We start from the raw sequence: 16,508 nt of genomic DNA, 5'->3' as shown, positions 1-16,508 counted from the left end.
AAATTTGAAATTCGAATACATTACGCGGTAGTAAAAATCTCACGCGGATCTCAGACTATTTTGCTTGAACTTGGTAGCCGTAATTCGCGAACGGAATTCGGGGTAAGAAAAAAGTTTAGCCATTTTTATCTTATCTGTATTGGAAGAAAAAATTGTTTGTGGAATTTAAGTTGACTTTTATAGGCAAAGTGAAATGGACTGTTTACCTAAATAGCGTCTTGGGTACTGGACAGTGGACACTTGGACAGCGATAGAGAATACTTATTTTCAGTGTTACCTAAGCTAAGGCATAGGCAATCATATCATTAATTTTATTTTACTGCATTACTTTACTGCATTTTTTAGGGTTCCGTACCCAAAGGGTAAAACGGGACCCTATTACTAAGACTTCGCTGTCCGTCCGTCCGTCTGTCTGTCACCAGGCTGTATCTCACGAACCGTGATAGCTAGACAGTTGAAATTTTCACAGATGATGTATTTCTGTTGCCGCTATAACAACAAATACTAAAAACAGAATAAAATAAAGATTTAAATGGGGCTCCCATACAACAAACGTGATTTTTGACCAAAGTTAAGCAACGTCGGGAGTGGTCAGTACTTGGATGGGTGACCGTTTTTTTTTTGCTTTTTTTTTTTGTTTTTTTTTTATATGGTACGGAACCCTTCGTGCGCGAGTCCGACTCGCACTTGCCCGATTTTTTACATGTACAGTCGGCAGCAGAGCTAAGCGGGCGAGGTGTTCAAAATGACCTTGACACGCTCTTATTCTCTTAACAATAAAGTCGCGCCAAAAGCATTTTGAACACCTGGCCCGCTTAGCAACTTCTGCTGCTGACTGTATGTCTAGTATTTTGTATTAGGTAATTATGTTTTAATTGATAGAAGTAACCGCGGATACAAAATTAACGACCCAATCCCCTTTGTCTTGCTGATCGAAAAGTCCGAAAGTAATTAAACTTTATTTTACCAGCTATGATATGACAATTGTTCTTTAATGTTGCTAGTGGCTACTTACTACACACGAATCTGAGGGCTACCGCGAACGACGTTCGACGTGTTGACTCCCTGTCACACTTACGTACGAATTTACAAGTGCGACAGAGAGGAAGCGCGTCGAACGTAGTTCGCGGTAGGCCCTCTGTCTATGTTGATCTTCCTACTACACAAGAATTTATATGTAAACAACTCTTCCAGAACCCTATAACTACGACTACAAACATCCCAGCTGATTGCAGCGTGCCGTGCCGAGGCAAATTTGTCTTTAATCCGATTAACGGACCGGTGTAAACATAAACAGCTTCGTTACGGCTTGGCTGGACTACGCGCTGTTTGATTGGAGTACGTCCAATCAACTACATGGCTCGGTTTCGGAATCACAACTCATTCAAATGGGAAGAGTTACCCGCACATTCCGTACAACTTTGAGTGAAAAATCGTATGACATTGTCGTAGGCATAAGTAACAAATCAAAACTAGAACACACATTGTTTTTAATTAATTGTATCCCCCAACAATCAATCGAGGACTATCAAAATAACGATTTAAAATATTGGTCATTCAGCGTTCCATTAATATTTCAGCCTCGTCCACAGTGAGCTATCTAGTCCAATTATTGCTGCTATTGATTTTTAACTTGATGTTTAGATTTCTAGAAGTGTTGGGTATCATTTTATAAACTAGGTACCTACTATATTTTGTAAGCTACTCACTAATATCAGAGTTTTAAAGGTTCATACGAGACATTCCACGTTTTATAGTGCACCAGAGCTTGTGTCGCAATATATTTTATTTTATTTTATATATTAATTTACCTATTTATTTTCAGTGCAATATAGGAGTTAAACTCAACGATGTCGGTGCATATTTTACTCAACAAAAAAATTGTAACAAAACAAAAAACGGGGGGGAAATATTACACTCTACTCTACCGTACATTTCTGATCCGGTTCGAAGGACGAGAGGGGAGAGAACGGATTGTGATTCTCGTTTTGCAGTCTTTGACTTCGGAACCCTACAAATTGAGGAGTTTGACCTTATTACTAATTATCATAGGTACAATTGCATATATAAATACTAATGCCAGCATATTAAATATATTAAAAACGGGTCACTCACGTATTAATAACGTCACGTCACGTAATATATTTAATATGTCTGTGTCTCACGGAAGTTTTGTTACTAATGCCAGCCCCTATTGGTCTTATTAAACTTTATTTGAAGAGGAAAGTTTTATTATTTTTGGAATAACAATTTCGACCCTACACACGATCTGTGTGGTTATTAAAGAAGTGTTGAATTCTTCAATCAGTAAAAAGCACAGGGCCAATCATTAATACAGCACAGATTATGAAAATATTCAAAATTGGAAAACAATTTTCTTGTCTTCAAACGGCCCAAAACCTAATCTGCAGCTGTGCCAACATTACATAGCAACAAACAATTAAAAAAGGTCACGTTTCGATCTAATTTCGCTCGTGTTTCGTTCTCTCGCGCATTCGCGCGCATCTGCCTTTCTATAATGGTAATAATTGATGTATTCAACGTAGAAGTACAAGCATCGGTGGTTCAGTGGTAGAATGCTCGCCTGCCACGCGGGCGGCCCGGGTTCGATTCCCGGCCGATGCAAGTTTTTTGCGTAGCAAATTATAATACTGTATTAATAATTATTAATTATGAATAAATTTATTATCTTTGCACTGATAAAATGTTAGATATCGCTAGTAGCGAATTATTAATTAGATAGGTATGGACGTATACACGGTGTGGCCTGTAACACGAGTAAAAAATTAAAACATAGATTGTACTCCTCAAACGGTGACACTTTTGTTCAACAACTTTTAAAAATTATGAAGTATTTAGACTCCCTATTTTTCATACAAAATAAATATTATCTTCAATGGACGCGATCGCCACGCCATATCACTGTGATTGACGTTGCTTGTCACGCCTTAAACATAACAAAATTCGCAATACATTGCGTCTTAGAATAAACTTTAAAGTGTAATAAAAATCAAACCACAAGTTATATTTAAAAGTCGCTGAACAAATGTTGGTCAGTATGAGGAGTACAGCCTACAGTTTAATTTTTTGCTCATGTTACAGGCCACACCCGGTATAATATCTAATTAACAAATGACGGCTACAAATACAAAGCTACGGGTTTTTTATGACATTGTTATATTTTGACATGAAATAAAATCTATTTCTGCGTAGGTAGGTAGGTACAACTTAAGCGATAAATTAAACGAAATATAAAATATTTATTTCACCCCCCCCTAGTGGTCCATAAATAAGTAGGTACCTTAAAACTAGCATACATAATTATAAAAATATATCTTAAATTCTATGCATTACGCGACCCCGCAGTGTCAGGGAGCCGGCCGCGGTACCGCCAGCACTTGACAACCTTCAGCCAAAACTCCTTCTTGGTGAAGGATAAAGACGCTGAAAGGAAAGGGTGGATTTGGCAGAAATTATGAAAATTGTCACATTCAATGGTAAACTGGCGAATGTGTACATTTTGGTAAAGATACATTCAAACATAATTATATTGGTGCTGATTCAGACGGCGCGCGAACTCTCATGCGATTTTAGTTACATTGCGGACTGTTGGTGACGTCCAATTCAACCGACCTATCAAAACCCGCAATGTAATGAAACTCGCATGCGAGTTCTCGCATCGTCTAAAATCTAAATGAGCCCGTCAAACTATCTGACGCGGGTTTGCCGTAAATGGGACGGTATGACCCATTTCGGTTCTGTTCTATATCCGTGTGCGCCGTTATTTAGTCCGGCTGCTATTTGTCCGGCGGAGCGCGGGACTGTTTGGCGACATTCATTAACGACATTCAATACCGAGATGGCTCGTGTTTTGGCTAGATTCACGTGCACTGGCCAACGTGTTGCCTCTCTGTCGCACTTGTAAATTTGTAAGTAAGCGTGACAGTGAGGCAACACGTCGAACGTGGTTCGCGGTGGGCCCTCTGCTGTTTTGGCGCATTCTTTATTCATGGGAAGTTCACACTATCACTCTGATCGTAGGCATGTAAATGATGAATGATATAAAGACATCGCCAAAGTTGAAGGTGTAGTCAGTATCAAAAGTTGCCAATTCAAATTGAGTACCATTCAACTATTCAAATCTCTATTTGGAAAGTATGGATGGTAGATGCTTTTGGCACGTAATTGATGTTAACTGTAGGTACTCAAGGGGCGTGTTTTACCTAAAAATGTTCAGTCCCCTATTCTAAACCCGTATTGTTTTCTATTTGGATACTAATAATATGCTAATATTCTTGGCTAGCATCGGGGCCTAGCTCTTTCGTTCTATGATAGTGCAAGTGTATTGTATTCACGCCACTTGAGACAGAGGTGCTAAAACGCTCTATTCGCAATTTTGCTGAAAATGTGCCAAATCTGCTTCGTGTTAACCAATCGAATTCGATATAAGTAAGTGTCAGGTATTTTTATTTCGCCTACTCAGATGATACGTTACGAGTAACATTATAAGTATTATAATTATAAGCCATTGAAAGCGTTCCAAGTAATAGGGTTGTGCCTTGAGTTAATTTTCTAAGAGTCGGCTGGTGTTGGAAGGTCAGATGGCAGTCGCTTTTGTAAAAACTGTGCCTACGCCAATTATCGGGATTAGTTGTCAAGCGAACCCCAGAGTGGCAAAAAAGCCGGGACAATGCGAGGAAGATGATGTGGTGTTTTATGCGTTAATGATGATAAAATGTTAAATTCAAGTTTCTGACCTCAAAAACCCACCGCGGGTTATTGTCAAATACTTGATAAACCATGATATTTACGGATCTTTTTTTTATTTTGTTAAATATTCCTTATTAAAGATTAATGTGTTAATTAATCAAACTTCCTGTCATGTCTCATGTCATAGAAAAGTAAGCGCCGGAAGCTCCGGGCCGGACATGGCCCGGTGTGACGTGAGTCATCCTTTATCTGTATTATTTTCTTATATTGAGGTGTCATGTGTTATAAAAATTATATAGAATTAAAGATTAATGCTACGGCAAAAGTTACTATACCTACAAAATTTTAATAAGCAGACTAAAACATGATTTGCACCCTTGTTTCATGCAAAGAGAAATGTACCTATTAAATAGGCTATTAATTAAAGTTACCTTTTTCATGTTACTTATCAAGTTATCACAAAACAATAGCGCACCTGAGTGTGAAAACGATAGCGATACAAATACTACCTTAAAGCATATTATTATATCTGTTTTGGGTGTCTGTTTTGTAGTGTAGTGTAGTGGAAAGTTTAACAAAAATCGTTATGAAATATGAACACATTTCTTCAGTAATAGCTCTACCATAATCTTGATATCAAGTAATATCATAGAGTGCACCATAAAGACCGATATTTCGCAAAGTAGAGGTGAACATACCATCCAAGTAAGATTAAATTAGTTTTAGCGAAGCCAGTGATGATAATCATGTATTATTAAATTATCATTCTCTTTTATATCCTTTTCTATTATGAGGCTTGTGTTCTAACTAAATAAGTAACGTATTTACATACATTATGGAACCGAAAGACGCTAAGTCAATGCTAAAAAGGCGTAAAATTAATCATTAATGTTAGCCACTGCCACACAATAAAAGTTACGTTTCATTTTAAAACGATAATATCGGGGAGACCGAGCTTTGCTCGGAAAACATAGGTATAAAATCTAAAAAACGCGCATTATTTAGATTTTATATGTTTTCCGAGCAAAGCTCGGTCACCCAGATATTATATATGTCGAATACGGATGGTCTCAAAGGCGGTGGGCGCGTGGGGTAGTACGATAATGTATTACTTCACAGCTAAACCAGTATGCTACCATGCTACCAGTGCATGAAATAAACCTTAGGACTCGTCAACCATACTAGTGCCTACTATACTTCAGTACTAAATGTTTAAAAGAACTAATTGCTATGTTTAACTCAAGGGAGCGATATGAAAGTAAAAAGAAACCGTTTAAATCTTTATTCAAGTCGAACTAGGCCGGCTCCAACCCTACGCCTCTAACATGAGAAGATTTAGCCCTATATGGGACCGGCAACAAACTCAGAGGGACAAATCTTTTCAAAACAAGTTAAAACAACACATAACACATCATTTCTTTATTTCACAAAAGTAAGCTTCTAATGAAACATAAGAAATCAAAATAACACTTGAAATAAAACACTTAGCTAAATGGTTAAAGAACGCGGGATTTTATAAGCTATCAGAATAATCCTTTAGGTATAAGCCTTCAGGAACGTAGCGAGTTAGGCACGAGGTTGGCTAACGAGTACGTCCGATCTCTAGCGCGGTCCGATCAAGAAGAACTACCAGCGGCGGAGCCTCTCCGCTCCCGCCTCAGTCAAGTTGGCAAACCTGCTCGACCAGTCTACCAACATACCGACAAAAACGCCAACTCGTGCCTACGCTCACTCGAGAGAAACCTCTCGACGTTCCAAAGCCTTCTACCTGTCATCTTAGTTCAACAACACGCCAATAGATGGCGTTACTATCTACGCAACTTTATTTCAACAATGCTCCAATAGACGGAGTTACTACACAACTTCATTTATTTTGTTACAACCAAATAATACGTAGCTCAACATTGCTAATCGATTTTATACAGGCGTCTAAAATAATGAACTATAACGCTGCAATACGTCTTTCTGGTGTCAGGCTCCGACACGGCCGTCCTGCGCTACACACGTCCTCGTGTGTGGGTGTATGCATTTGATTCTGTAACAAAATACTCAGCACAGTATCTCATCGCTCGGTCATTCCTGACCCACAATTTGGGTCTCGCTCAAATTACTATTAAAATCAAACTTTATTATCAATCAAACCAAAAAATAGTTCAAAATCATTAATCAATCCTCATTTCTCTAGTCAAAAATAGTCCATCGAGCAACGACTTAATAAAAATAATCAGTAATCATCGCCGCTATCTAGCGGATACACTCCAATAATCATCGCCTCCATCTGGCGGATACTCTCAAATTTATGTGAAAACAGAACAATCTCAAACATCAAAAACACAAATCACAACAGCTCTAATTCATTGCTCGGCAGTATCACTACCATTGTCATCAATATCAATTTACGGGGAAATTATCTGGCATTAAAAAAAAATCTGGTCATATGTGATCTAAATTTTTGTAAGACATCTTAAAACAAATAATATTCTGATTTGATAATGCCAATTTTACTCATATGAACACAGTACATAAACAAAACAACACCAGTCCTTCGGTGCATTGCCAGTCCTTCAGTAGATACCAGACCCTCGTCAGAAGTAACCATCTCAGCCGCGTAAGTGCTACTCCTCGCAAAGAGCATTCTGCACATAAAAAGCAGACCACGTGCACCTCTTACATGCTCCGGCACTTCTGATGCGGTCGCTAAACAATACCCAGTCCATCTAAAGCAAAACAGTAGTGCCCAGTCCATCGGGCGTGCCTTCAGTCCATCGAAAGCAAAACAGTAGTGCCCTGTCCATCGGGCGTGCCTTCAGTCCATCGAAAGCAAAACAGTAGTGCCCTGTCCATCGGGCGTGCCTTCAGTCCATCGAAAGCAAAACAGTATTGCCCAGTCCATCGGGCGTACTTTCAGTCCTTCGAAAGTACAAGCTTTCAGTCCATCGAAAGCAAAAACAATGTTAAGAGTGAATTCCAAAAAGAAAATAAAAACGGTTCTTTAAATCATGTTACTCAGAACCATTGGTACTATCAGCGTCAACTGATCAACTGAAACTGAACATCACTGATCAAAATCACTAAAGATAGCTTTCTACTTTAGCTTTTACAACAGAAACTCAGCTTTCTACTTTAGCTTTAACAACAGAAACTCAGCTTTCTACTTTAGCTTTAACAACAGAAACTCGCTCAAAACTTCTATGCAGAAGTAAATCCTCTCAAAATAATCCCAACAAAATGGGAACTGCTCACCAGATTAATAAAGCATGATGCACGCGACCAAGTCAAAGGTGGTGGTGGTGAAGTCCGACCCAAGCACGAAGGCTGATGCTTTCCAACTTGCAGTTGCCGTTGCTGCGGCAGATGGCGAGATGCACGATGTGGTTCATCATAGCTGGCTATTACTGAAATCATCATTTGCACGGTATCAGGTTTATCATGTATGCAGGTTAAACTTCAGGGTTTGTGAATGTGCCCTAGTAGCGGACCCAAAGACATATTGCCATAGGATACGGGACTTTAAAAATCTCAGATTAAAATTTAAACTTCAATGAGTACGTTTTATTTCCTTCTATGAACAAACAAACACGTGTCCCAAAAATAAGTAACACGGTAAAATGGGCCAATACGAAAAGTGACAGCTAATTAGTTACGTTAGACTGTTATGCTTCGCCATTACACTCATAATAAAATTCACTAATAAACAATTGGAACGAAACCTGTCCTTTTATTTCCAAATCTCCAGAACAGACGATACTGCACAGCTGCTTCTGTGTTACAGGTGTGATGGCGTCTGTAAGTTGTCCCTGCTCAGGTTGCAGCACACTGTAACATTAATTTTCATATGCGTAGCTCATGCTTTCATAGTATGCACGATTTGTGATCTATCACGGCATTACGGGGAAAAATTTGTAGCAATTTTACTAATTACTAAACTTTACAGGGTAGGGATTACACAATCCTATGCATTGGCAAATCAGCAGGATCCATTTCTAACGGTGCATTGTATTTTCAAAAAAAAAAATATTTTTGAGGGTAGAAGCACAAGTGAGCGATGAAATAATATCACGTCGTGATAGCCGATATTTGGTTGTAATTAACAACATGGATTTCACTTCAAAATAATTCAAGATCACTTAGATTTAAATGGATTATAAAAATTAATTGTATCTTCATAAAAAATCAATTATTGAGGGTAGATTCACAAGTGAGCGATAAAATAATATCACGTCGTGATAGCCGATATTTGATTGTAATTAACAAGATGGATTTCACATCAAAATAATTCAAGATCACTTCGATTTAAATGGATTACAAAAATTAATTACAAAGAAACGTAACGATCCCAGAGATGACGTCACGTAACGACCGCTATGCTCGACTGCCTCAATCACAATTTTATTCACATTTTCACAATAATTCTCACCAAATAACAATGAATTACACTCACCTTTCAATCAAGATTAGACACGTGAGCTTACCATTACCACGTGTCCAGATTATGGAATGTAGGTCACCAGAAATACACCACGCTCCCAGGTGGCTGTGTAAGCAATACATGATACCTTGGCAATCCCACTTGCTGATGTCGAATACGGATGGTCTCAAAGGCGGTGGGCGCGTGGGGTAGTACGATAATGTATTACTTCACAGCTAAACCAGTATGCTACCATGCTACCAGTGCATGAAATAAACCTTAGGACTCGTCAACCATACTAGTGCCTACTATACTTCAGTACTAAATGTTTAAAAGAACTAATTGCTATGTTTAACTCAAGGGAGCGATATGAAAGTAAAAAGAAACCGTTTAAATCTTTATTCAAGTCAAACTAGGCCGGCTCCAACCCTACGCCTCTAACATGAGAAGATTTAGCCCTATATGGGACCGGCAACAAACTCAGAGGGACAAATCTTTTCAAAACAAGTTAAAACAACACATAACACATCATTTCTTTATTTCACAAAAGTAAGCTTCTAATGAAACATAAGAAATCAAAATAACACTTGAAATAAAACACTTAGCTAAATGGTTAAAGAACGCGGGATTTTATAAGCTATCAGAATAATCCTTTAGGTATAAGCCTTCAGGAACGTAGCGAGTTAGGCACGAGGTTGGCTAACGAGTACGTCCGATCTCTAGCGCGGTCCGATCAAGAAGAACTACCAGCGGCGGAGCCTCTCCGCTCCCGCCTCAGTCAAGTTGGCAAACCTGCTCGACCAGTCTACCAACATACCGACAAAAACGCCAACTCGTGCCTACGCTCACTCGAGAGAAACCTCTCGACGTTCCAAAGCCTTCTACCTGTCATCTTAGTTCAACAACACGCCAATAGATGGCGTTACTATCTACGCAACTTTATTTCAACAATGCTCCAATAGACGGAGTTACTACACAACTTCATTTATTTTGTTACAACCAAATAATACGTAGCTCAACATTGCTAATCGATTTTATACAGGCGTCTAAAATAATGAACTATAACGCTGCAATACGTCTTTCTGGTGTCAGGCTCCGACATATATATATATATATATATTATGTATATAGGTACAAGAATTGCTCGTTTAAAGGTATAAGATATAGGTATTAGATATTCTCCAGGAAAAGTCCAAGGAAGGCGACCACGTGGAAGAAGCCCAATGCGATGGACAGATCAGATCCGCAAAGGCACTAAATCTAAAATCCACGATGCACTGCACACTGCTGAAGATCGCAACAAGTGGAAGGAGTTAGTCCACAAAATAATTCGTGGAGGCCACGACCCTCAGCAATGAGGAATACGACACAAGGAGGAGGATTAGATATTCTCAAATACCTAAGGTGAAAATTAAATATGACATGAAATATAACATATACATATATATATATATATATATATATATATATAACATATATAATAAATATATCTATGTCTGGTAATATGTAGGTATGTAATATGGTCTGGATCAAAAGTAGCGGATCAGACTACGCGCTTAAGGTATTATCGGACAATGTGAAAACGCTCTAATTCAGGTTAACTTTTTAGAAAGGAGCTTTCGTTTGTTTTGAAAGTTAAAAGCTCTCATGAAATGGGTCCATTTGACCTCAATGAGCCCTTAATAATTAATACAATACAGCATGTTTAACATTTAATTCTGTTTGTCACTGACCCATGAAGTTAATGTTGACGTTTCTCGAACCCGGATCCCGACGGCATTAATGTTAATACTGAATGTAATGCAAACATTTGCTCATATCGTTATTCAAAGATGGCGACCTCGAACTGTGTCCATGGTCTCTGGGGGATTAGTGGAATTGTGTCTTTACATGCAAAAGAGAAAAATAATACTTTATTGCTTGTTGCAGAGTTTTTGATGACACAATAAGGCCAAATAACCAAAAGGTCCCTTATTATACTGGACGACACATGTGACTCTAATCTAATAGTGATTATTCCCAGAATTGAAAGCCGCTGAAGTCCTATAATAGCTACCTAAACTCTTTGACTTATAGCCGAAGAGTGTCGTGTTTCGCAGGTTCCGAGACACACTGCCGAATCTGACTTAAAAGCAAACGATTCAACGAAGCCACGCCATTCTGTACCCTAGGTACTTAAATAGTGTTTAGTTTTAAATTTATAACATTTATGGTTGTGTATTAAGGTATTTGTAATATTATGTAGGTACCTACTATATATTTTATTTAATAAATAAATGAAACAGTAAACTATTTGAAAGTAACTTCGATCTCGTTCACTTCGATAAACTAAATGCTTAACTTCGTAATCTGAAGTTTCTGTATCTCCCATCTCTATCAGTTTTGCTTTATTGAAACGACAGTGGTGGAGAATAGGAGATACGGAAACTTTGAATTTCGAAGTTCGCGATAGAGATAGACCCCCTGTTATGTAGCGGAGCCGGATTTACGACATGAAAGCATCGTATAAATTATACGTAAGTATACGTAGGTAAGTATGTTGAATATATCAAAATAGTTATTTACGATACAAGTGCGGAAAAGAGGAAAATCCTTTTACAGTACATATGGTCCTATTTTCCCGCACTAACTAGTGCGTAAAATAGCACATTTCGTGCGATATCAAAAGTTTAAAGGGCCATATGTACTGTAAAACGTTGTACGATACACGTGCGAATAGGTAATTCGCAACTCGTGTCGATTTAAAACACTCCCTTCGGTCGTGTTTCGTCGAATTTCCTCTTTTCCGCACTTGTATCGTAAATAACTATTTTAGCGAAGCTCTACAACATTGGAAGAATATATATTTCTATCTAGCTTGTGCCTGCAACTCCGTTTGCATGGAATAGGTAATGATAATATATAAAAACTATCCCATCCCCATGTCCTTCCCCGGGTCTCAACTTATATCCATGTTAAATGTCGTTTAAATCGGTTCAGCGGTCTGAAACATTATTTTTATACAGAAAAAGAAAACCTCACGAATTGTCCTGACTTCGACGAAAACATATGGGCTCAAAGATTTATGAAAAATAAAAAAAAACTCCATAAACTACATGGATTTAAAAAAAAGTCACCATAACGTCCAGGTTATGGTCACTTTTCTTTCGTATTCATCTACCTAGCTAACTTAATGTGCTACCTATCTATTTAAATAATTGTCTTGCTCATGCTCGCCTTAGCTTCAAGCTAGGTTGCATGCAGCAACTGAAAAATCTGCTTGGAAATTGCATCGTCTTTATCTTTTAGGTTAGGTTAGGTTTAGGTGGATGGGTGGAATGCGTGGTATTTCATAGACGCGGCAGTGCATATAGCTAATAAACTAAGGGACTGATATAATGTTTCTCCGCACCATCCCGTAAACGTAAAGGCTCTCTTTGTTCTTCAAAAACTGATTAGATAGATGCATTTGGTCCTCAAAAGTGGCAAAGCAATTTGATACAAATTTTGAGTTGTTTTTCTAACTATTATGTTAGCCGATCGAATTGATTTGAGTGAAATAAATTCCAATTCAATTCCACTTTTTTGCAATATTTCGCTTCCTCACTTGCTCAAGTATCAATATTAGTGAGAGTAGTTAAACAACCACTTTGCCTTCTAAACAAATAACTGTTGTACAGTGAGCTGCGAAATTGCATAGAGAATTTATGAAGGAATTCATTGATAAAGTCGACGTGCACTTTTACGGCTGATGGTACATTGTACCATTATTGTCTAAATAATCCATGTTAATATGGTACTGCACCTACTGTAGATACTCGTACCTCGTACCTATATTAAGGGCTGACGTGACCACCTACACTGAAAAAAATATGATCTATTGAGCACAAATTAAAGTGATTTCATTAAGATTAACTGCTATATACAATATCAACTAATGTACGCAGTGGCGTAGCTAGGGGGGGGCGGCGGGGGCGGTCCGCCCCGGGTGTCACCCATTTAGGGGTGACACCCGACCGTGAACATCAGTAGTGCCACCTATAAAAATTCGTAAAATGTAAGCGATGGAGTAAATCCTGAGCTATTTAACATAAATTACAATTACTCTTTTTAAATATATTTTACAATTTTGATTGAATTTTGGGGTGACACCCACAATTTCCGCACCGGGTGCCACCCATGCTAGCTACGCCACTGAATGTACGTACGTACATTACACTAAAATTTACTGCTTGGTTCAATAGACTCATATGGAACTGTATAAAGCTCGGAGTAATTAACAATGGAGCCGCCATTAACAGGCGTTCCCCTCTGTCGAAAATAGGCGGCCAATGGTCAACCACATGTCAACCATATGTATGGACTGACGTTTATCTGACATGACGTACCTATACATTTGATGTGCCCCTCCCCCGCAAAAAACGGCAGACTATTTTGTACCGAAAATTTTAGACATGGCGTCTCCGTTGGTTATATCCTCTTAGGTATAAAGCATTAAACGTTAATGCAATTTCAATTGTTTTTCTCAGTGTACGAGTCCTACGATAAAACAATGGAAACAGTTTCAGTTATAAATTAAGCACCGATCATTATAAAGGCCCGATGTGTAATCAGTGAGCCCACTAATCATAATTTCATACCCTTCCTTCCCAGCGATAAATATTTTCTTTGTAGTTTATTGTCAGATTGTGTATTAGTTATATTTTATAGGTTGCCAAGTGATTAGGACGGTGATTTCCGGTTCGTAATTTCTTCGTACTTAAGTAACAACTTATAGGTAATACGTATTTATACCTACGTAATAATTAGAGTATAGTAGGTACCTACTTATGCACTCGAAAATGGTTCAGCCTTAGGGCAGCGCGAGTGTATTTCGGTAAGGTGTAATATAATAATAAATAAATATTATAGGACATTCTAACACAGATTGACTAAGTCCCACAGTAAGCTCAAGAAGGCTTGTGTTGTGGGTACTCAGACAACGATATATATTATATATAAATACTTAAATACATAGAAATATATTTTTAAACAGTCTTACATTTCTTGAAAGACATATTTTAACGACTGTAGCAATCTTTACACTACCACAGAATAAATAATAGTACTAGGTACAGAAGACTCACTCTCTAACAAAACGCGTCTGTTACGATCAGCACAGATATGGCCGCTAGGTGGCGACAGCGCCACGCGCGGGTTATGGCTTTCCCCATAGTCTAATAAAACATGGTCTTCCATTCCCAGAGTGACACGGGGCTACGTCACAACAACGTGGCCGCTATATATAGCGCTATCGCATATTATCATATAGCGCTGTCGCATGATGACGTAAGCCCGTGTCAGTTAGGTGACCTAGAAAAGACGGGAATGGAGTACCAGGCGGAGTATATTATTATACCATGGCTTTCCCCAAAATTGGGGCGGAACGGATGTACTTTTAGCTACCTATAGCAAAGCGACGAAATCGCGGAGTAAGTCACGCCTGACACTACTTTAGTAGAAGGTACCTAGGGTAGACCGAGGAAATTCGGATCACTGGGGAAATCGGATCAAAATAAGCATTTCTGTAAAATTTGAAAGATCGCGGTTCGTTACAGCCAGTCAATCAGCGTCCCGCGTTCGCTCTGTTCTTAACGCATGTCGCCACAGTTATAGTTTGAATAATCTCAGGTGAACCTTTCGGGCTCGGACCCTAATCCGTTAAACAAAAGATATTGTTTCCTTTATGCAGTGGTTACAATGCTTACTGCTAATAGCCCCGACGTAAGTAACGGGAACAAACCCATTTAAAAAGCAAATTTACCATTCTAATTATATGGTTCAAATTCTTGAATCAGCTCATTCGGAGATAACACGTTTTTGCTATCTCTAAAAACAAGACCACCCTAATTGTTCTCTGAACAAGCTGTCATATGAATTTGAACTTTAATACTATCACGATAGTTGCTTTTTAAACGACATGGTTGCTTTGGCACGTGGCGGTAGACCGCTCTTAAAAGAAACAAAGGCTTTTGTTTAACGGATTAGCACCCGAACTCGAAAAATTCACCTGAGATTATTCAAACTATAATGCCATTGGAAAAGACTCACGCGTCGGTCGGTCACGGTGACACTTCCCGATGAGTCGCTCGTACAGGTGTATTGTGATTTTACCGCCGATGTAAAAAATGTGCAAATACAGTCCGTGATAAAAGTAAACCCAAAAGGCTAAAGGTTTGTAATTGTTGTTACTTATTGTTAATGGCGCATAGTGTTTCCTGATTTGATTTTGTTTTTATTGTATTTAAATGTATATTTCCGTTACGCAAAAATAATTCAAACATATGATATGGGGTTATTCGGATCATCTGATTGGGGGCGATTAGGATCACATTTTAAAACAAGGTTTTCGGACGTTTTTTTTGGCTTATTTTATGTTCCCATGTTTTAGATGGTGCGTACGTATAAAAAGAAGAGGTATCAGGGGGAATGGTCGGGAGAAAATATGACTACAGCTGGTAATAAGGTTTTAACGAAACCGCTGTCCCTACGTGGAGTATTTTGTTACCAACAACTAAGTTTTTCATATGGGGTGAATCGGATATGTGTGATTTTTCATGTTTTGGTTTGCAAAAGTTTACAGTTTTTGTTTATTTTCATTTAAATTATTCGATTTTGTTCCTAAATGGCCATTAGCATGTATTGGATTTATTGTTAAAATATATAGTAGCATATAGGAGTGATATTATGTTGCGCTTTCTGTAGGTGGCGTGATAAAAAATTGAACTAGAAAGGAGGAATAAAAATAATGCTCACATGCAACATTAAAGATACCAATCATGATAGTTGATGTCAATTATTTGACCTTTGTGATTCTTAATCATATGATTAACATTGTTAACCATTATTAATTAAGATTTTATGACAGAGTTTTTTTGATCCGTTTTACCCCTTAAAATGGGGCGAATCGGATTTTTTAAGAGGTTTTGTATTTTATTTTTCATAAATCATATTTAAGTTTGATTTTATGTCTGAATCTTGGATTCTGTTCATTAATAAATAATTTATCCAACTGAATATTAATAAAAACAGTATCACCTTAAAAATTGTATTTATTGACCGTCAAACAAAAAATGACCCGATTCGCCTCGGTCTACCCTATTATAAAAGAACAGTAGGATTAGGAGGTGAAGTGTTAACTACAAATTATAATAGGTAATCACTATAACTATACGCTGACGTAGGTAATGATTGTAGTAATGCTCCAAAATGAGTCAAGACTCCAAGCCAAGGCCCCTGGCCCACGACACGACACAAGAGCACTAAACATTGCTTAGGGTGGTATTCCACCTGTGCAATTTCTTTCTCCAATGTCCGTGCGTCTCACTCTCTAATTAAAGCAAAATGTGAGACGCAATACACATTGGAGAAA

General features: G+C 38.1%; 1 non-coding gene across 1 annotated transcript; it reads left to right on the top strand.

Annotated features, from left to right (window-relative positions):
• Positions 1-2,554: 2,554 nt before the first annotated feature.
• On the top strand, positions 2,555-2,625 carry Trnag-gcc (transfer RNA glycine (anticodon GCC)). Its single transcript has one exon. It is a non-coding gene; the product is annotated as a tRNA-Gly (tRNA).
• The last annotated feature ends 13,883 nt before the right edge of the window (positions 2,626-16,508 follow it).

Source organism: Cydia splendana, chromosome 2 (assembly GCF_910591565.1).
Source record: "Cydia splendana chromosome 2, ilCydSple1.2, whole genome shotgun sequence".
Taxonomy (NCBI): domain Eukaryota; kingdom Metazoa; phylum Arthropoda; class Insecta; order Lepidoptera; family Tortricidae; genus Cydia; species Cydia splendana.
The sequence above is the reverse complement of the archived record's forward strand: the minus strand, read 5'-3'. Positions and strand labels throughout refer to the sequence as shown.